The 21,670-nt window shown below is 45.1% G+C and overlaps 1 protein-coding gene across 5 annotated transcripts in view; it reads left to right on the forward strand.

The window, feature by feature from the left end:
- Ntrk3 (neurotrophic receptor tyrosine kinase 3) overlaps positions 1-21,670 on the forward strand; it is a 375,670-nt gene that overhangs the window by 69,199 nt on the left and 284,801 nt on the right. The window lies entirely within an intron of this gene.

A 21,670-nucleotide genomic window follows, 5' to 3' on the forward strand; every position in this document is an offset into this window, starting at 1 on the left:
GGGACAGAGGAGACATGCTCATGGTTATTTGTCTGCTAGTGCCTCCCTCACCCTGTCTTCCCTCCTGGCTGTGACAGACAAGTAGAATGGCTTCTTAGAGCGGTAGCTCTCGCTAGAACTTGCAGGAGTGTCATCATCCCAAGTCTGTATCTGGGTAGATAGATTACAGGATTTGGAGGGAGGAAAGTCATTTCTTGTAAAGCAAGAGAGCATGAAAGGAAGCCCAGTCAGTGACCAGGGACAAGTCAACCAGCACCACCACAGGGATATACTTGTTATCTGGGTCAACTCTTTCTTAAGAATAGCCACACGGACCTTCAGTTGGGTTGCTCCCAAAGAGCAGAGAGTGTACATGAACTGGATGACGTAGCATCTGCTCTAAGTGGGGTGGAAGCGGGACCTCCTGGCAGGTTGACTAGTCTTTCTTTTGGTCATTGGTAGTTGGCATTGATCATGGAAGAGAGCTTGCTGGGTAGAAATCTCTTATATAAGAAAAGCAGAGCTTCTGAAAAGATGTGGTGAAGAAGTGGAGAGCAGGGGACTTGGGGGCGGGTATAGAGATTGAAGACTACAGTTGGAGAGTGGTTTCTTCTCACAGAGGTCCTGGTTACATACTTCTGTGTTTTCTCAGTCCCAGTTAATCTCCTTCAGCCACCTCTGCTTTGTGTTGAACTTTCTTCCTTTCCTCTGGAAATAGCAAGCTCCAAGGCCAGTGCGGCCAGCCATTTATACTAACAATTGGGGGACTGAGACCTCCCTCTCAATTATCTGATTCACTCTTGCCCTTCTTGCCCCGTTTTATGCCCCATGGCATGAGTCTCCTGATGTGTGTGTTCGTCGCAGCCAGCATAGCTACAACCAGAGAAGGGCCTTGGACCAGATGTTCCAGGTGTTTATTTTATTGGAGGATTTGAGTTTCACTGTAAATGTTCCCAGGGCAGAAAAGCTTTTGACATCTGAGAGGTCTCCTTTTTCACAACATACAGAGGTCATAAAACCACATGTACATGGCAGATCAGGTGGGAACAGTTGGAGGCTGGAGAACCACACAGTTCCAGCTGACTACTGTTAGGTGAGGTGCACCCTGAAGTCACCAGACTTTTTGTTTATTCAAGATGAGAAGGAACATCAGTACTCACTGAAGGGGCTTTGTTGACATAGTAAGGACTTCAGAAGAGCCTGAAGGTTACAGACCCGCTGAGACCATAGGGCAAGGCATACAGCCTGGCTCCTCCATGGGTTTGATGAGCAAACTTTGTCCGTTTATGAAGACACACCCCAAATCCCTACTGAGTAAATTTCCCGGCAGCTTTGGGACATTTTCTCCTGGCAAATGGTCCAGGCCTCACTGCTTTCTCACATCTTCTATTTCTGTCTTCTAAATGCATTTACAAGTCTTCAGGCCCCAGCTGAGCAATCACAAGGCAATCACTTACTCCAGCACTAATTGCCAAGCCCTGGCTTGGCAGTTAGTTCTTTCTTTTCCTTCTCCTGGTCCCTTCGTTTGTTTTTAAAGGGAAACGATTGAGAAGAACAGACGCCCCCACGCCCCTTTATACGGAATAAGAAGGAAGTATTCTTACCCAAGTCATCTCAGTCATCAGACTGGGGCAACTGTCCCTCATCCCTGAACTGTCCCTGATACTAATGTAATTCTTCCTCACATCAGAAAATGAACTTGTGACATCAAGGTCGAGTTTTGGCAGCAAGAGTGCCCAGATGTCAGAACTCAAGTTTCCTTTAAGGTCTATGAGTGACAGACTATCTCCTATTGCTTGCTTCAGTTTTTCTTCTTTTGCTGGATGAGGAAAAAAATGAGATATTGGTGAATACTCATTCAGGAAAGACCTTTCTGAGAGACTGGATAGTTTTTTTTTAACCCTCTTGTTTAGATATAGGAGCCCCAAGGATAAGGACTTTTTAACCCAATAGGAATATCTGAGTGCTAGGCTGTAAAGTGAGTCTGTTCTAGGCAAAGACTGCATGATCAATGCCCTGCATGGCTATTAGCCCAGCAAGTAGAGTTTAGAAATGATGCTTGCTGATAAGATAATGTGTTCTGCTGTTGCTGCTGGTGGTGATCCCAGAACCCAAGGGAAGGGATATGATGGCTTCAGGGGCTTCCCGAGCTCTCCTTGTATTTCTGTTCCACATTTCAGCTACCTCATGTGTATAGTATTTCCATTTTCAATATCTACTGTCTGCTTTCCTTGAACATGGACAAATCAACCCTGAATCATTTCTTCTCTTCTCTATGCTCAGTCCCTCTTGCTCTAGATCTGTCTAGACCACTTTAAATGCGGCTCACTGTATGGAAGAGCTCAGCAGAGGATGAGCCTCTCACTTTCTTTCTGTAAGTTTACAAGTCATGTCTACTAACACTATTGAATATACAGCATCCCCCAGGCGTCCGGACTCACTTCCATAGCTGCTTCTTTTGTTCCATTAAGGAAGTTGTTTTCTCTAGCATGGCTCACACACAGACAGGGACTCCAGGGGGTGGTGGGGAGGTGGGAGGGGTGGTCCTCATCTTCAGAGTAATGCGGATGCCTTCTGTGAACTGTGTTCACACGCACAGGTCAGCACCCAGTGATGGTGTTTTCTTTAGCCTTTAGAACACTTCCTGGTTCCCAGGGAACTTTCATAGACTTCATCCCACCGAGTTCTCACAGCCCGCCAGGTGGCTGGTGTTGTAGGAAGCTTTACTTCACAGACCTAGTGGGACTCTTATTGGTAAAGAATAGAAGCAGAAGCTTACCTGGTTTCTTAGATTCTCTTCCCAGGAATATTCTCATTTTGCCCATGAGTGAGAAGGTCACCAGCACCACCACCGTCACCACCACCCTGAGATGCTTAGCAAATTGCATTAAGAATACAAGTCTCTAGGGAAGAGGGTAAAGAGCTTGCCGTAAAAGCTCAGGGATCCGAGTTTGATCTCCAGAAGCCATGTCAAAAAGCCAGACATGGTTCTGCCATGCCGGCACTGGGGAGGCAGAGCCAGGCAGATCTTCAGGCCATCTTGCTAAAATAAGAGAAGCAGCTCCAGGGGAATGACATCTGGAATTGTCCCGTGGCCTTCACATACCCACACATGTGTAAACACCTGCCTGTGTACACATAGAAGCACATGCACATATAGACAGATGTGTGTCAAAAAAAAGAAGACAGACAGTCTAAGTAACACTCATTAGGAATTTGCTATGAGTCAAGGAGTGATAAAAAGTCATGACCTTTGCAAATATGGGCTCACTTCACCTTGAATAGTCTCTATCTGAGAGCTGCTTTGTTCCCATTCTGTAGATGAGTACACTGAGGCCCATGAGTCACAGCTGATTTCTCCTCAGGCCCTCCTGTCGGCTAGTGGAGTAGTCAGGCTGAGGATTCCAATCCCTCTGACTCTGAAGTCTGTGTACTTTCTTACATCCCTGGGGTGTTTCTTCTCTCTGGTTTTCTCAGCAAGTACTTCTTAGAGGAGGGATGCAGGGTCTTTAAAGTTTTATTAGAGAGCTGCAATTTCTCCCTGGAGACTTAGCACCATCCAGCCTCACAGAGCTCGGTGGAGCGAGCTGTTTAGTTTCTTTCCCTATTCAGGTCAGATCTCGGACCAACAGTTGCATTACTAACTGAATAGCTTCATCGTGAAAGATTTCTCAGTGCTAGCCTATGATATGCTTTATTTCCAGGAATATTTAATGTCATATTCCAGCAAGTCAGGAGGTCTTATTTAATCCCTTGGAGTTGGTTGTGGTGGGATCTCTCTCAGGTTTACTTGCGGGCTTTCTTTTCCTAAGAAGCTGAGGACAGCCGACTGTCTTCACACTGCTGTCAGCGGATCCTGGCTTGCTCTGTTCAGCTGGGAACGCTGGCTCCCTCTCCATAGGCATGAGAGGTGGAATAAGATGGACTGCTTTGATCTGGGCATGCTTGTGGCAATGAGGCTAGGTTTTCCAGGAAGGTCAGCTGCGCTTAGGTGGATGGGGATAAAGAAAATGGCTGGAGCCCGACTCTCCAGGACACTGGCTGAAGAGTGTGTGATTCATTTCTCCTTGGGGAGCAGGGATGAAAACATGGTGAGGCTGATTTATTATGTATTACAAACCACCAGAGGTTGAACTAGTCTGGTTCTGGGCTCCAGGCTGATGTGCTGGTATTTTAATAGTAAGTGTTTACCTCTCTACCTGCCTCTTACCTCTGCACTGAGACTTTTTTTCTACATCTCAGAGGGGTCGGTGACTGGCATTCATGTCCCCTGACTGCACCTATGCAAGTGACCTTCCATCTCTGTCCATGCAGAAGAAACACACTCATCGACTAGTCTCCATTACTGATGATAAGAGACTAAGGGCTTTGGAGGTCAAATCTGAGATTTTTACTTCCTGCTGTTGACCTTTGGGAAGCTAGTGAACTTCTGAGAGTTTGGAAGGAAGGACAAGAGGCCCTCTTCCTCAGGATTGTTCTGAACTTTCAGTAAGACAAAGTGTGCGAAGAGCTTAACTCAGCATATTATGAAAGGTTCAGGGCGCCAACTTTCCTTGCTCTCTGGTATCCAATTTCAGAGATTGCAGAGAGTTAACCTGGAAGGGCTGCTAGAACTAATTCCCAAATTCTGATTCTTATCCCCGCTCCCACTGTTGCCTCTTGGCTCTCCAGTCCATACCCCTATGTGGGTGGCTAAATCATATATAAAGCTTACCTTGGCCAAAGTGGGATTCTTACTTTGTTTGGTTTGGTTTTGAGACAGGATCTCACTGGACTGCTCAGGTTGGCCTCAAACCCAAAGTTCTCCAGCCTTACCCTTCTAAAAGTTAGAAAGACATGCCTAGTCCATCACAGCCAGCCTGTCTCAGCTTTTCATAGCTAGATTTCACTCTCAGTAAGGTTGTAAGGGTGATATCTCTGTTTCTCTCTCTCTCTGTCTCTCTCTTCTTTCCATATATATAGATTTTATTTTTCCATATAATATTTTATTTTTTTCCTCGAGACAGGGTTTCTCTGTATAGACCAGGCTGGCCTGAAACTCAGAAATCTGCCTGCCTCTGCCTCCCAATTGCTGGGATTAAAGGCGTGCACCATCACTGCCCAGCCCTTTTCTTATATTTTGAGACAAGGTATCTTCTAGCCCAAGCTGACTTTGAAATCACTGTGTAGCTAAAGCTGTTCTTAACTGCTGAACCCCCTAACTCCCAAGAGTATGACTGTAGGCGTGTGCACCCTCATGCCTGGCTCAGAGTGATGTTATAGGCACACACAGCCAACAGTGCCTCTCCTCTGCCTACCCACCCCCCACAGCCAATTACTTCCTGCTTTATTTAAAGGAAACACCAGAGCCCCTCACTATGGCTCCAGGGTTCACGTCCTCTCTCTCTGTCTATTTTCCTTGTGCATTCTCTACTGTAACCTTGAGTCTTCTTGCAGTTCCTGGACATGCCAGGGTCACTTCCCACCCTGTGCGTTTTTGTATCCACAGATCCTTCTGCCCCATGGGATCCCCCTCCCCCACTAGATCTCTGTGCCTAACCCTCACTCAGCACCTCTTTCTGTAATATCCCTTGCTTCTGAGGTTTCCTCTGAGAACTCAAACTTAGTGGTCTTTCTACTCTTTACAAACCCTTCATCTTTTATTATAGTATGTGGCTCGGTCATTTCCTTGGACTTTTTTTGTTTGTTTGTTTTCTTTTCTTTTTATTACTGACCATTTGAAAAATAACCATTTAGTTGTTTGTGTAATAGTTCACAACAGATGGCCTCTACTGGAATGGAAACTGTATTATTCATTGCTCTGTACCAAGTACCTAAGGTAAGGTGAGTGGCTGTCCCTCGATCACCCTTTGGATGAGAAGATGTCTTACTTGATGATTCTCACAAAGATCTCCATGTGTAAGAGCAGGTACAGGCAAAGACTATTCCCAGCGTGGCAAATCTTTCTTTCACATTAGCCTGCCATCTTTTCTTGGACTCTGTCTAGCCAGAGTCCTCCAGACTTCTGTGTATGGCAGAAGCCATTGCAGTCTGATTAAAAAAATAAGGATATATGCAAATGACTGACATTCTAAGAATGAGGGGAGCCAGGAGAGTAATTCAATGGTAAAGAACCTGTTTAAGGTGTATGAAGCCTTGGGTTTGATGCCCAGCATTACCAATGAAACAGCACACTACACTGAAACCTACATGAACCATGAGGAACAAAAATGAACACTGTAGAGTCACAGCCAGCATCCTCCTTCTGCAGGGCACATAAGCAGCAGGACAGTGCATCTCTGAGATTTCTCAGGCTCTGTCTGCTCAGAACGTCCACCAAATCTTCTGCATGAGTTATTGCCTCTCTCTAAGTGTTGTCATGAATGGGATGGTGTTGGTGAGCAGGTAAGAGTGTGTGGTTTTGAGTTTGAATGAGGTTGGATTCTGGTTCTGTCATATATATTTGAGTATCCTAGGAATAGGATCACCATCCTGTGTATCAGTGTCTTATCTTCTCATCTGTAAAATGGGGATAATATGCTTCTTAGCAAGATGAAGCATACTAAACCTTATCAAAGTATCGAGATGAACATCTGGATCATAATAAGGGTCAATATAAATTAGTTGCTGCTTTTCTTTTTTTTTTGATTGACAGTGTGGTAGTCTGTCTCTTGTTACATGACTTAATAAATATGCAGTAAGGCATGATTTAAGGGACCTCCATGTCCCTTCAAATTGCTGCATGCCTAATACAATTAATCAGTGTACAAGATGTGCTCCTGTCCTTAAAATTTACCATCTCAGGAACATTGACAAAGTCAAAACAGTGGCACCTATTTTTATTTTAATCTTTAGAGAGAATGATTAAAGTTATAGATTTTACGCCACTATAAGGGGATGAGGACATTGCTTATTGACCATTTGCCCAGTTTGTAAATGTCTGTGCAATCCCTGAAATTCCCAAAATAATATAAGTACTTATCCTCAATGAAATCCTCTCCACCTATATATGTACAGCTTCCAGAAAATTTTAGAGTAGTTCAGACTATTTTTCTACATAAGTTAAAGGTTTCTTTGGAGTGTATACTGGGGAGAGGTGCATAGTAGAGTCATTTAAAAAATGCCCTTTCTGTTAGATGCAGAGGTGAGCCCCTGCCATCTCAGTACTTGGGAAGTGGAGGCAGGAGGACCAAGAGGGAAAGCGTTCGCCAAGCAAGAAGAGTGGAGTTCAGATCCCCACAGTCCATATGAATGCCTGGTGGGCACAGTGGCTAGTCTGTAAGTGCAGTCTTGGAGGGTGGAAGGGGGAATCCTAGAGCAAGTGAATGAGATTTGCATGTTGGTGAGCTCTGGGTGTGATTGGGAGACCTGGTCTCCAAAAAAATAGGATGGAAGAGTGATTGGGGAATATTCCTGATATCCACCTCCATCCTCCATATGCCTGTACTCACACATACATGTATACCAGCACACACATGTATGCCTACATACATGTGAACACATCACATACACACACACACACACACACACACACACACACACACCAAGAAAAGAAAAACAGGAAAAACAAAGAATCTGGACCCACAATGGATTATACCTCAAAGTCCAGCCCAGCCAAGGGGGCATCTAGATTGTCCTCACCCAGTCGACTAAACAGACACAAGGAAAAAGTATAATAAATTCAAAACTATTCCAGACATAGAAAATGACATTTATATTGTGGCATAAAATGTTTCCTTATTTATTATCTCCACCATAATCAGAAAAGTTAGAGCTATACTAGGTATGGAGGCTTTCTTGGGAATAATGAAAATTTTATAAAGTCTATCACAGTAATGGATTACATAGGTCTGTGAATATACTGAAATCTTTTGAACGGTACTTTGTGTGTATTTGTATGCATCCCTGTGCACGCACACACACACACACACACACACACACACGCACACCCCTTGTGCTCCTTTTTGGTAGAAGCTTCAAGAATTTAAATGAGGACCACTCTTCTCTTCCCACTTTGCTTTGGAGCAGAAGACAACAATGCCCCAGATGGACGCTGCTCCATTAGCCTGAATCTTTCCAGGAAGAAGATGCGATCATACCACAGCTGACCTTCCCTGACTGCATAGTATGAGAGAGATAAACATTTGTTGTGGTCACTACAAGATGAAGGAGAGAAGCCATAGATGACAGTGGCTTTTCTCTCTACACGAAGTAGATGGGGCACCAGGAGCCTATAACACTCTTGGACGTCTTCCTCCATTATGCTGGAAATAGACTCCAAAGACCAGTTAAAGGGAGCACTCTTGTAAGGCTAGCTTTGAGCCTTCTATCACTTAAATATGTGATCTTGCAGAGAATGAGCAGGTTAAGGCTCTGAAACTTTTGACAAGCTGCATAGACAGCTGCCATTCCCTGGGTCTTCCCACAGGAGGTGCTGGAGGACCCTATTGACCTCAGAGACTGTTAGTCAGAGATTGAGTGGAGGAGGTGACTGTGGAGTTGGACTTTGAAAGGGCTGTGGGTTTGGGTGACAAACCTGTTGAGGGCACACTTGCTGCCACCATGGATATGTACGGCCATATCCCCTTGGACTTCCTCCTGGAGCTGTTTAGACACACATTTCTGCTTCAAGGCTGTTGTGTCTGGCCATCAGTAAACAGAAAGAGCTGCCAACGGAACATGACTTGAAAACACAGCCATTTGTCCATGGGATAGGATTCCCATGGATTCACTGATTTGGGAAGATTGAGCCAGGACCCGATGAAGGGGTACATCTGAGTGGTGGCCTGGAGAGGAGCAGAGTGTGGGGAGGAGGCTCAGGATGACAGCTGTCCCTGTGTGAGAGGCACTGTCTGGATGTAATGGTTCTGGGCAACTCTGCCTCACACAGTCTCTTATTTCTCTCTACTTTGCAGTGATCTTAGATAAGCTGCTTAAATCTATTAAGTCTGTTTCCACACCTCTAAAATGAGGCACCATTTAAATGACCTAGTCTTGACCTTAGAGTGTTTTGGGACATTTCTTCCTGGAACAAAGGTTTGAGCTGGGACACAGCTGGAACCATGGGGTGGGGGTGGGGAGACAGCAAGGCCAAAGGAAAGCTGTTGTCAGTTTATTTTGGCCCTACCCACTGCCTTCCATCCACCTATCTTGTCTCTCTGGAGGATAAGCATTCCAATCCAATGACTTCCAAGGATGTGGCTTCTGGAACTTTTGCTGTGTGCTGAACCTTTGCTGATGCACTGTATGTGCTATTCTCTGCTCCTAATAGTAAGTGTGTGCAATCTCCCTCTCCAGTTGAAGCACAGAGAGTTTAGGCAACTTGTCTAATTCCACAGCTACCAAATGACAGAAACAGAAGCCAACCACAAGTAACCTGCTTCTGGGGCTGTAGAGCCCATTCCAGCCTCTGTTTAACACTAGCTGTTGTCACTTCTCAAAGAACCAGGCTGAAGAGGAAGGAAGGTTTACCCTAGAGTGGGCCCTGATGAGGGAAGGCCCATGAGAGATCACTGAATGAGCACCAGCAGCCAATTGCTGCTAACTACCTGGTCACTGACAGGGTGTGGGTGAATGCAAAGTGGCTCTTAGCTTGGTAGTTGGCATTTCGAGGGCGTTTACCAGTTATTTACACTGGGTAGATTCTTAGCAGAGAAAAGGATCCTTAGCGATCAGTCGAGTGGATACTGCCTGTTCTGTGCCACGTGGTTGTGGGAGCCCCAGGCTTCAGGTTACCCATTTCTGGAGCTGATTTTTCTCCCCCTTCCTTGGACCCTGTCTCAGACAGGACCATGTCTGTGTGTGCTCACCTCACTATAACATCTATGGTAGGAGATGAGAAAGAGAAATGTTGATGGCGTTGCTCTAGCATCCTGTGACTTCAACCCTTACATGCACAACTTGGATCGCTGACTCCTCCCTAGTCAAGGTGTATGACTCCTGGAGATGGGTGAGGGGGTCCCTTCATTCTTTCTACAGTCCAGACCCTGTGACATTTGATGACTTGAAGCACATCTTTTCTTGCTCCTCTTACACAGATTATCTTATTGAACCCCAGATGAATTTTGTGTCACAGAATTCCCCAAATTGCAGATTCCCAACTTGACTTTCTCAGCTGCTACACATTTATCTGCTGCCTGCGAAGACAGTCAATTCCCAGTCCACTGACACCATTAGTTGGCTGGCCAATTGCCTCTCCTGGGGCCTTGTGTAGTAATGATTCCTTGCTCCCTAGTGAGGCAGGTGGCAAGCTTCCTCAATTGATTTTCTCTTTTCACGTCCATTTGTGTCTTTCCTCCAGTCTCCCGTGGTCTTCGGGTACTCATGTCCTCCCTGGTAATTTCTCTATGTTTGCTGTTTTCGTGGTCAGCATTCTGATCCGCTCAGGGCAGGACTGTTGTGACCTAGATAATGCGGCCATGGACTGCTCTTGCTGGCCCACTACATACTTTCAAAATCTTTCACACGGCCCTCTTAGAAGAGTCCTAAAGTCATCTTAGGTGCTCTTTTTTCCTGATTCCAGGCATTTGGGGTCTCAGGATCTCCTGAACTTAAACCATTAAGACTCTTCGTATAAGTTTGTCAACTTTTAATGTTGAAATATTCAGTCTACTGCTGAATAAACATTCTGGCCTCTGGCCTGCATGGTTCCAAGCCATGATGTGTTCATATTTTCCAGTCTTGATTATTCTCAGTAGATTTTCTTCTCTTTTTTCCCTTCCCCTAAGGCTTCATTACTTCCCATTTGTCCACATCTCTTTTGTTCATTTCTCTTGTTAAGGACAGATTTAGAAAATGAGTTTAGTCCCTTGGCTGTTTTGGAGTCATCATTAATCTCAGTTCCACTCCATTCCTTAGCAAGCTGGCGTCTCATGTCTCCTCGCTTGTTTCTTGTTGATGTATTTGCAAAAATCTCGTTTTCTCCCAGGTTAACCCCTCTGTCTCTGAGGGATAGCCTTGGCTTGCCAGAGCCAGGCAATGGCTTTTGGGAAAACCCCCATTCCAGTGGTTCAGGACCCACATGAAGACCAAGCTGCACATCTGCTGTGTGGGGAGGCCTAGGCCTGGCCCGTGTGTGTTCTTTATACTCATCCTCTTTCTTTAGTGTGGCGCTTTCTGTGATTTGTCCCTTGCTCAGGATAATACTCATCAGATTTGCCATCCTATACAGTGAGAGGAAGCTGAATTCCTCAGAGGATCTTGGATTCAGGGAACCCTGTAAAGGATGCATGCCTTTTTCTGTGTATCAGTAGAGGACATCTGCCTTGCTTATGCTGGGGACTTTACTGAAAGTTGAGGTTATTTTGGGGAGTCACATCTTGTTGATCCAAAATTCCATAGTAATTGGGGCCCAAGAGTCCTTGGGAATTTTACAACAGGTCTCTTGAGAGCTTAGAATCCAGAATCTAAATCCTGAGGTATAGGTGTCTGGACCTTCCAACGACTTTCTTGTCCTGGTTGATGATTCCCATGTTGTCATGGGGAATGGAGGAGTATAAACCTGCTCTGTAAAGAGTGAATAGATGCCCTCTTCCTCTTCACACCTCATCAATGGGTCTAGTCCTATATCTTTGACTTTCCACCCCACCCCCCGAGTCATTGTGAAGTTGGAGTGAATTGCATTGGAAAGGGACTTTGACATGAGTCCGTGAAAATATTTTGGGGGACATGCTGTATCCTATGTTCACTTTGGAGGAATGGGCAGTATTGGGCCAGGTAGTTTCCCCTTATCCCAGCGTCTCCCCATTTTCAGTGTTTAGAAGTAGAAGTTATATTGCTGGGTGAGACCTCCACTCCTCACCACAGCACAGAACTCTAGGGAAATGGCTAACATGTGTTGTCCTCTTGTATTTGGCTAAAAATGTTGGTCAGTTTGAGGATCAAGTCTAAAGGATTTTGAAAAACATTCTGCTGATGAGGATGACGTTAACCTTATTCCCCAGGACAAGCTTGTCCTGTCTCTAGACTGTGATATTTAGCTGTTCATACTTTTGTTCTGTAGAGTCTGACAAAGCCCACTCACAATAGTCCCTGGAGTCATGGGAAACTTTTTTTTGACAGAAATATGAATGCATTAATTCCCTCCAAGGACATCTCTTGAGGTTCTACTCTGCCTCAGACAAAGGTGCCAGCAACTTGTGTTTAGGACGTCGATTTGATGGAGAGAGTTTGGGGTGGAAGGGGACAGTGAAGAGACAGTTAAGACACAGTAAGATGAAGTCTGAGATCTGAGATCATTTAGTAAAGGCAGATGATGCTGATTTTGGGAAGGGGAAATTTATAGCAGAGACAGCTTCTTGGAGTGCTGACAGGTATCTTAAAACCCACCAATGTCTGGGACTTGGCATCTGGGAAAGAGTTAGTGAATGTAATGAGAACTGCGCTCAGTAGAGGGCACTGGATGCTCTATGTCCAAAAAACATGATATGTTTATGGGGCCACATGCCTGTTGGAGCTGATGGTACAACTCACAGCTATTCTGTTGCTGTGAAGAGACACCACGACTATGGCCCATTTACAAAGAAAAACATTTAGTTGGGCTGACTTAAGTTTAGTCCATAGTCATCATGGCAGGAACCATAGAGGCATGCAATGTAGACATGGTCCTGGAGAAGTAGCTAAGAGCTCTACGTCTGGATACTGAGACAGCAGGAAGAGAGAGACGCTGGGCTTGGAATGGTGTTTTAGTTAGGTCATGGTGTCATCGTTGTGAAGAGACACCATGACCAAAGCAATTCTTACAAGGGATAATGTTTAATTGGGGCTGGCTTATAGTTACAGAGGTTCAATGCATTATCATCATGGCAGGAAGCATGGCTGCATTCAGGCAGACATGGTGTTGGAGAAGAGCTGAGAGTTTTGCATGTTGATTTGACTGCAGCCAGGAGGTACTGTCTTCTAGGCAGCTAGGAGGAGGGTCTTAACGCCCACCCTCCTACAGTGACATACTTCCTCCAACAAAGGCCACACCTCTTAATAGTGCCACTCCCTGGGCCAAGCATATTCAAACCACCACAAATGGGCTTTCTGAAACCTCAGAGTCTACCCTTATTGACACAGTTTCTGGAGCAAGGCCACACCCACTAATCCTTTCAAATATTGCCACTCCCTCATGACCAAATATTCAAATCTATGAGTCTATGGGGGATCATTTTCATTCAACCCACCACAGGCCCCAAGGACAGTCTTGCAAAAGGGTTAGAATCTTTGGCTTTCAGTTACTTCCCCCCCTCCCCCAATACCTGAGAGCAGCAGCCTAAGTGTGTGTGTGTGTGTGTGTGTGTAGATTCATCTTGGATTATGGTTAAGACTCTGCAGTCTATCATGAAGATTAAGACACAGCAGAAAGTAGCTTCAGCTATAATAAGAGCCTGTGGCTTGACCTGCAACATCTGGATATATTAGGAAACTCTCTCTCTCTCTCTGTGTGTGTGTGTTGTATGTGTATGTGTGTATGTGTGTGTGTGTGACAGAGAGAAAGAGAGAGAGAGAGGGAGGGAGGAAGGGAGGGATGGAGAGAGAGAGAGAGAGAGAGAGAGAGAGAGAGAGAGAGAGAGAGAGAGAGAGAGAGAGAGAATCAGACTACTAGTTCCAGCTAAACTCTCAAGGCCTGTCCCTCAGTCACACACGTACTTCCTTCAGCTAGGCCTTGTCTCTCAACAGTTCTACAATCTCCCAAAATAGCATCACCAGCCAGCTAGGGACCAAGAGATCAAGCACAGGAGCCTGTGGGGGGCACATTTCACATCCAAACCATAATGCTTTGCTTCTAAGGACTATATGACTCAGGTGGGTCCTGTGATCTGACACCCACTCACTGGAGCAGTGGAGCTGTTCACTTCTGAGCTCAAAGACGATTCAGCACTGTAGAAGAACAGAGTCCGCTCTCTTATGGATACATCTGTTGCCAGCCACATGCATCTGGTGCCTCTGTGTCTGCTTCCACAAGGACATCTTGGCAATTCCTTACCAGGGACCCAGCCTCTCTCTCACACATCCAGCTGTTTTAAGTGTCACAGTGTCCTAAAGACTGTCCCTGGAGCTGTTTTTCTCTGTCTCTTCTGTGCAAGCTAAAGGTTTTAATATCACCCTCCTGTGACTCAGATGTTTTAAAGGTATGATCCAGACCCTCTGTGTCAGTCTACAAGGTAACTGTCTGGTCCATGGAGAGTCCTGGGTAGAATAGCACCCTAGATGTGTGAGAAATCCTTGGAACTACATGGACATCTACCCCCATTCCTTTTCTGGTGATCTGTCCTGGCTAGCTTGGGCTTTCCAGGTTCCTCAAAGTATTATGCTACTTCTTCCTAAGAAATAGTCTTTACCTGGGTTGTGCTTCTGCTTTGGGATTTTCAGTCAGCCCCAGCTTGCTTCAGCTTCGGGTTTCATCTCCAGAGCAATTGAGTAGGGTCAGAAGCCAATGTCATCTGTGCAAAGCTTCAGAGCAATGGAAAATAAACTGCTTAGCATATTCTGAGCCCACTGAGCCTGTCAGAAGATGGTGTCATTGCATCTCAGGCAGGTCACCAGCACTGCCCATCCAAAAGGGGAATTGATGTCACCTCAGTGCTTGCACTTCCCAGAGAAAAAGGGCACCTAGATAGTCTTATCCTGCTCGGTCTCTGGTACTCTATCTCTGTACTTGGAGTGGGCAGCTCAAATCTCTGGGTGGTTGTAGGACTGTCTTTCATCCTCCCACTCTTAGTACCAAACATCCCTCCACAGCTAAGGAACTCCTTCTGATACCAGGAAGGGTGGTGTTTGCTAAGAGCAACTGTGTACTCCTTATTTATTGTGTGGAAAAGAAAACAAATTAAGCCCTTGTAATTATACAGTCAGGCATGTTCTTAAATACAGCTCAAGCAGTCAGAACTCCATTTAGGATATTAATAACTGCATCCCTGATCCCTGATCCCCGACAGCTTTCTCTCTCTTCCCGGTTCATCTCAGCCATGACTGTTCCCTCTCTCCATTACTGCAGATGTTTTCATAACCCCAGCCATCTTTAGCAACCCCAACCACAGCAAAACCTGGTTTGCTGATCTTGCACCATGCAGTGGCCCTAGTCTGGGCTTTGCAAAGATTATAGATGGTGCATTGTAAAGATTTTGTGGGTGTGGAGCTCTGTTAGGATTTTTTTTTTTGGTCCTGTTCCCACTCTCTTACTTTGGTTTGATGACTTGAGTATTGGAGCTGAGAAGAGCTGGGTTTTGATTCCAGCCAAGTGCTGTCTAGCTTGAAGACCTTGGTCAAGTTATCTAATCTCTCTAAGCTCCTGCTAACATTGTGTGCCTCATTGGCTTTTGTAGGAACCTGCCTGGGAGAAGTAATACCCTTGAATTCCTGCTGTATCGTATATTCAGTTCTGGGTAACCCCTTGTACCAGAATTCTAGGGAAGTGTTTCATTTCCTTTGCTCAAGATTCTTGCTTTTCATTGATGGACCTCAACCAATCCAGACCCCTGTTAGATATGGTAAAGAAACTGCAGAATAGGTGCATCTGTTTGGGGGCCTCAAAGGGGCACAGAGCAGGCACCATTGTGCATGCTGTGTGGTTCTACTACATGTGCTGTTCTGAGGGTCTTCTTGGCATGATTCCTTTAGTGTCTAAGGGTTAATTATTTGGGTAACACACTGCCTTAATCAACAGGCTGTGGTCCTCTATGAACATGTTTCCCAAGGACTATTTCATTATATATGCAATATTAAGATGAAGTAACTATTGCTACCATCCTTGTCCCATCAGGGAGGAATCTGAGTGAGTGAGTATAGAAGCTAGAATTAGTACTGCATGGATAGGGACCTGGTCTGATTCTGAGTCTTATTTCTTTTCTGGGACATTGGACCCTTTCCTCAGCCACAACCAATGCCTAGGAGTGCAACCACCTGGTTTCTAGAATTGAGCACCTTGGTGCTGTTTCAAGATATACCATGGGCCAGTTACCGCCCTTCTCTTTCTTTCTGTTCCTATCCTATGACATGGAAAGCATGGAACAGTTTCACTGGTGATACTGTGACAGTTGAGCCATTGCTAGAAAGTAGTTTGGAAACAGAAGACCGATTCAAAGTTTTCATCAGGCAGTTATGTGAATAGCACATCAATAAGTCCTGTGAAAGGCAGGGGGACAGGTGCTTTGGAAATGACTCCCTGTGTCAACCCTATGCCTTGGGGTGGGAGAGAGAACTGAGGACATTGAAGTAAGATTTGGCCCGGGCAGAGTTGGGGTGTTCAATTTAGTTGTGAAGATAAAATTAGCTTTTTTAGGCTAGTGACGTCAACATATTACCATCTGCTGAATGGTGCTGACCGTTCCAGGCTGAGGGATACTTGTACTCTGGAGATTCTGGGAAGGATTTCAGGCTTGTTCATGAAAGAATATTTGTAGTGGTGTATAGCAAGAGGGAGAGAATGAATGGAGAGTGTAGTGCACATAGCCACAAGCGATCAGGGACAAAAGCCAAGGGAGGGGGAGAGACTGTGTCAAGTTCCAGGCTAGGTACTTTCCCAACAATAACTGCATAATTGATGCTATCCCTGTTTCACAGAGGAGTCCTGGGGGACTCTGGATCTCAGCAGTTTTATAACTTGCCCATGGTCACACAGCTAGTAAAGATGTATTGATATTTGTTAATGCCTGCTCCAGATTTCATGTTATTTCTGTTGTAACTGGTAAAAAAAAGTCAGTTGACCTCCCTAATCATGACTAGGAATCCAGCATCTTCAAACACAGGGATATTATAATGTTTCCCCCACTCTTGGCCAAAATCACAATTCCTATGCCCAACCTTCAGGATTCAGCACCATGGCCAGGGCCCGAGCCCAAACCCTCCCTTACCTCCAGGGTACCAGGGTGCACACAGCTTTTGATACAGGCTCCCAGGTTCCAGCCTCATTTTTATTGCATTTTTTTTTGCCACCATCATAGCTCCCACCATGATATGCTTAAGAGCTGTTCACACGTGGTAGGCAGGCACTCTGCTTTTTGTTTGCCAGCCTCCCCGGTGGGATGCAGACCTACAGGAAGCAGGAGAAGAGCTCTTCCCACCATTTACTTAGGGATAGGCCAGAGTGGGGCAAGGCTGTCATGTAGGATCTGGATTGAGTTGAACTGAGAAATAGAGTAGGACCATTGGATTCTGAAAAGCTGTGATCTTCTCTTTTCCAGGGTAAGCCTCCTCTTCTGTGTTTCTTCTGTTTGTTGGGGTATGAAGAAAGTGAACTTGGCTTAGATTTTCCTACAGGCATGGGCAGAGGAGGCCAAACAATGGGAGCCGCTCAGTAGAGCTAGTTGAGTTATGCTGTCCATAGTGATAAATTTTCTTCCTTCTTGGAAGGCTTTCATCTACATGCTACAAAACATTCTTAATCTAGAGATCTAGACATTGTCCAACATATTGACTTATGTGTTTGAGTGCCCACATACACAGTATATTGCTATGTACATGGTATGTGAATGTGGACACTGTGGAGTCAGATTCTATTTTAGCATTACCAGCTTTGTGACCTTGGACTAGCTACCTTATCTCTAAGCCATGGATTCTTTATCTGCCAGATGAGAACCAATCATTATAATAACATGGACCATAAAATGCTGTCAGGAGGAGTCAATGAAGAAATATCTTTAAAGCACATAGTAGTTAGTGCCTAACAAGCACTCAATAAATATTGCTCATTTCAAATTTTCCTGAAAATGATTTCTGTATCTCAGTTTTCTTAGTTTGCTCACATGATTATTATTACCAAGTATGGGAAAGACCCCATGGCAGAGAAAATGATTAGCAAGTAAATTAATTGTTTTCACTTCAGTACAAAGGTCAAGGTTTTAAATGAAGTTGAGGTCATCCATAGTAGACTGGGAAGAAGAATTATCCCAGTCTTCACTTCCCTTGGCCAGTGAAGATCCGACCATGCCTCAGTGCATAATTTAATTTGTTTCAGCAGTGATCATGATTGGCATACAGATATCCTTCTCTACTTTGTGTCAGAATTGTAATCCATATATATTTATGGTCAGTCCATGATGGCCATCCTTTAGCTGGGCCCACGAATCCATGTTTTCTATTCTTTTTCCTTCCTTGTGTCTAAGTTCAGTTCAAAATGCCTCCTCTCCAGAGCTGAGTGTGGTGCCACTTAAGGGCAGGGGCTGGAGACTTTTAAGTTCAAGGTCAGATTAGAGATGAATACTCATCACCCAGCCCTTCACCAAATAAACCAAAAGGCCAACCCAACTTAAGCAACCAAAAAAATTGGATCTGGAGATGCAGGTCACTCAGTTGATACAGAGCTTGCTTAGCTTTGGGTTCAATGTCTAATATCATAGAAATTTGGCATGGTGGTGCATGCCTGTAGTTTCAGGCATGCAATTACTTGAGGTAGGAGAACCAGGGGTACCATATTATGGTTGGCTACATAGATAGTTTAAAACAATCTGGGATATTGTGAGACCCCATCTAAAGAGACAAAACCAAAACCAAAAAGTCCTCTCAAACTCAGTTCCTTTTTCATTCTCAGCCTGAAGTGAAGAAAGAGCTCCTTGGTAATGTAACCAAGGGTGTAGTGGTGGGTCCTATGTTCCAAATATTCAACAGGCAATAAAAATATTATCTTGTTTCTCCTTTGCAAGTCTCCCTGGAACTGCGTGTCGGGGCATGGACTTGCTTTTCCCAAACATTTTTGCAGAATTGGGCAGCAGAGGCCAAAAGCCTGTGCATGGTATAAATTACAGAAAACAGTGCTGTAATGACATTGTTTGGTGAATAAATTAAAGCCCTGAGTCATGAGGCCACTAACAGAGAGAGCAGAGAAGTATAATTAAAGAAGAAAAAGAGAGGCTACCAGCTGATGCCAGGAGTGAGACAGAGCTGAGACAGGACTCTAGGGAAGCGTAGCTGGTCCCTTCCCACAGCTGCAGCTCAGAAGAGAGGCTACAGCTGCTACTTACAGTCAGGGCAGTCAAGGAAGGAAGCCAGTGCCTCTGACACCCAGGAGATGGTACAGGGAGGGAAATTTTAGTGGACACTAAACCACATGGGCTTTAGAAGGAAGGGCATCTATCAAGCCTCAATCTCTGTAGGAGTTGGGGATAAGCTTGGATGCAAGGGCTCTAATATAGATGGGACTCTGAGGCATGGGGGTGAGGTCAGGGGTGGAGCTGGGATTCTGTGTAGTTATTGTATTTTGGGAACTTTTTCCACCATCTCTTGTATTTGCTGTGGGCTTATCTTGTGAATGCCTTATGATTTTCTCATTCTAATGGTTTAAATGCAAGCATTTCAGGGCTACGATACCTGTATATTTGGGTGCTGCAACCAGGCTATGGTACTATACAGTCAATAAGGAGGAGACCATGGATAAAGTGTAAATTCTTGTCTGGTTTGGACAAGACCTCTTCTGTGGGTTGTTCTAGAAACATGGCGAGTGAACAGATTGCTGCAGATAACCGTAGCTCCTTCACCCAGTATTCCCAGTGACTGGCATTTCCCAGCCTGGAGTGGACACCCAGTGAGAATGTGTTGAGTGGTGGAGTAAATGGAGAAAACCTTTATATATGGAGAAAGCATGCTGACACTAATGCTCACTGTTTTAGAAAAGCCACTTTCCTTTCTTGTTCACAGATCTGAGTCAGCACTTAGGTGTGCGACACATGGTAGACACTCAATACACGAAGTGATCTTATAGCCTGAAGTCCAAACAAGGACATTTAGTATATTGAAAAAGAAGCTAGCCCAATGGGATTCCAGAAAAAGAGGGCAAACCAAGACATGCGGTCTTCTCCCATTGGTACTGATCTGGATGCATTACTCTTGTATCTCTGGGCTTTGTAGAGAAGAACAAGCAAGGCCTTAGTCTTTCTTTCTCTATCTGTTTTGAGCCTGGGTCTTTCAGTGAAGTCCAGACTGGACTGGAACTCACTGTTGTAACCAAACTGTCCTGGAGGTCATGAATACCCTGTCTCCAGCTCCTGAGTGCAGGGCTTACAGACATGCATTGCTGTGTCTGGGGTTACCTCTTTCATGGTTTTTTTAAAATTTATTTTTACATCATTTTTATGTATGTTTGAACTCATTTAACAGACATTTACTGAAGACTTTATGTTTTAGTTATATTGATAGGCATCCGTGACCTGACTCATGTACATTGAGAGAAGCCCTGGATTTAGACTTTTAGGGTCCCCTTTATCGAACAGGATCTAGATGCTTTCTTGAGATGGTAGTGTGATGTATGCTAGCTTAAAGGAATGGATAACGTGCACTAGGAGCTTAGGTGGGGAAGCAAGTCATCTAGGGGTGGTGGCCATGGAAGACTTCCCAGTGGAAGTGTGCATCAGAGAGTCACATAGGTGATCAAGAACTCAGCAGGTGTTCTGGGAGGAGCTAGAGTGCCGAGCCATAATCCACTCAACACCATGCTTTCAAAGGGTAGAATGATGATTAAGATAGGTGGATGCTTGACCCATAGAGCACACTGATTGTTATTAGATATAAATCACATCATCCATCAGCGCTGTTGTGGGAGACGATGGTGTGAGTCCAGAGGAGGAGCTGATCTTGGCCAGGGCACAAGAGGAGATAGAAAAGGTTTCCAGATACCAAAAACAAAGAAGAGGTTTGCTGTGACCCTAACAGTGGTCCTACACCATTCAGCGACACAGTCCTTGGATAACTTTCCTGCCTAGACTAACGAAAGGGCCACAGACCTGGCCAAAACAGCAAGACCGTGTACAGTGATAGCAAGGCCACAGGTCTGTAGGGTGTTTCCAGAAGTAAGAGATGGATAATGAAAGGAGGCAGGAAACCCTAGCAGGAAGTTGGGGGCTTTACTTAGATACAGCCCATCTGCCTCACCATCCATGGCTTTCGAATGCAGTATGAAAATGTTCCTCATTATTTTCCTTGGATGAGTTTGCTATCCTGATGATATTAATTATTCTTAAAGGTCAACAGCGCTCTTTCGAATCCCCTTCTGTTCTATCATGTAATCAGTTAATTAATTGGAAACCATTTTGCCGCATCTGCTGAGTGACTTTGTGTAGTGCAATGGTTGCTCCTGTGACGAAGGCTCCCTCCATGTGCCTGTTTCTTCCAAGGATTTAGAAACTAGAGTGCGCCCCCCCCCCTTCTTGCTGCCTTCTCTGTTGCCTGTTTCCCATTCATTCACAGTTGTCTTTGGAGGTGTTATCTCATCAGATTTCTCCTTCGTGCATCCTTACTGGTAATGGTCCCTTACCGCTGAGTGCCTGCCAGATGACAAGGACTATGTGGGGTGCCTGTATGCACTGTCTTATTTGATGCTCTCCCACCAATGTGGTAGAGATACTCCATCCAGTTCAGGGGAGAGGAGCGAGGCTTAGCATGGTGAATGGAGCTGTCCAAGAATCATAGAGCTAGAAACTGAGCAGGACAGAGCCTGCTGAGAGAGAGAGAGAGCGCCTTCTGTCCTTGTTTGTTACAATGCTGGGGTTTCCTTCTGATACTAGGGGAGGTGAATTGGACTGCTAGTACAGCTCTCATTTACTATCTCAGTCCTGCCACCTGCATTTGACAAGTGGCAGCTTTATTGGGCTTTTTTCCCCCCTGACATCTCCAAGACCTGATGCTTGCTGAAGAGCTGAAGCAGGTATCTGTGCTTATGGATAGGAACAATGGGGTGCTCTCCTGGAGGTGGTGAAAGGTGTCATGTGCAGACCAAAACCAAGAATCCTAGTAGCACCTT

This window comes from Apodemus sylvaticus, chromosome 1 (genome assembly GCF_947179515.1).
Source record: "Apodemus sylvaticus chromosome 1, mApoSyl1.1, whole genome shotgun sequence".
NCBI classification, from domain to species: Eukaryota; Metazoa; Chordata; class Mammalia; order Rodentia; family Muridae; genus Apodemus; species Apodemus sylvaticus.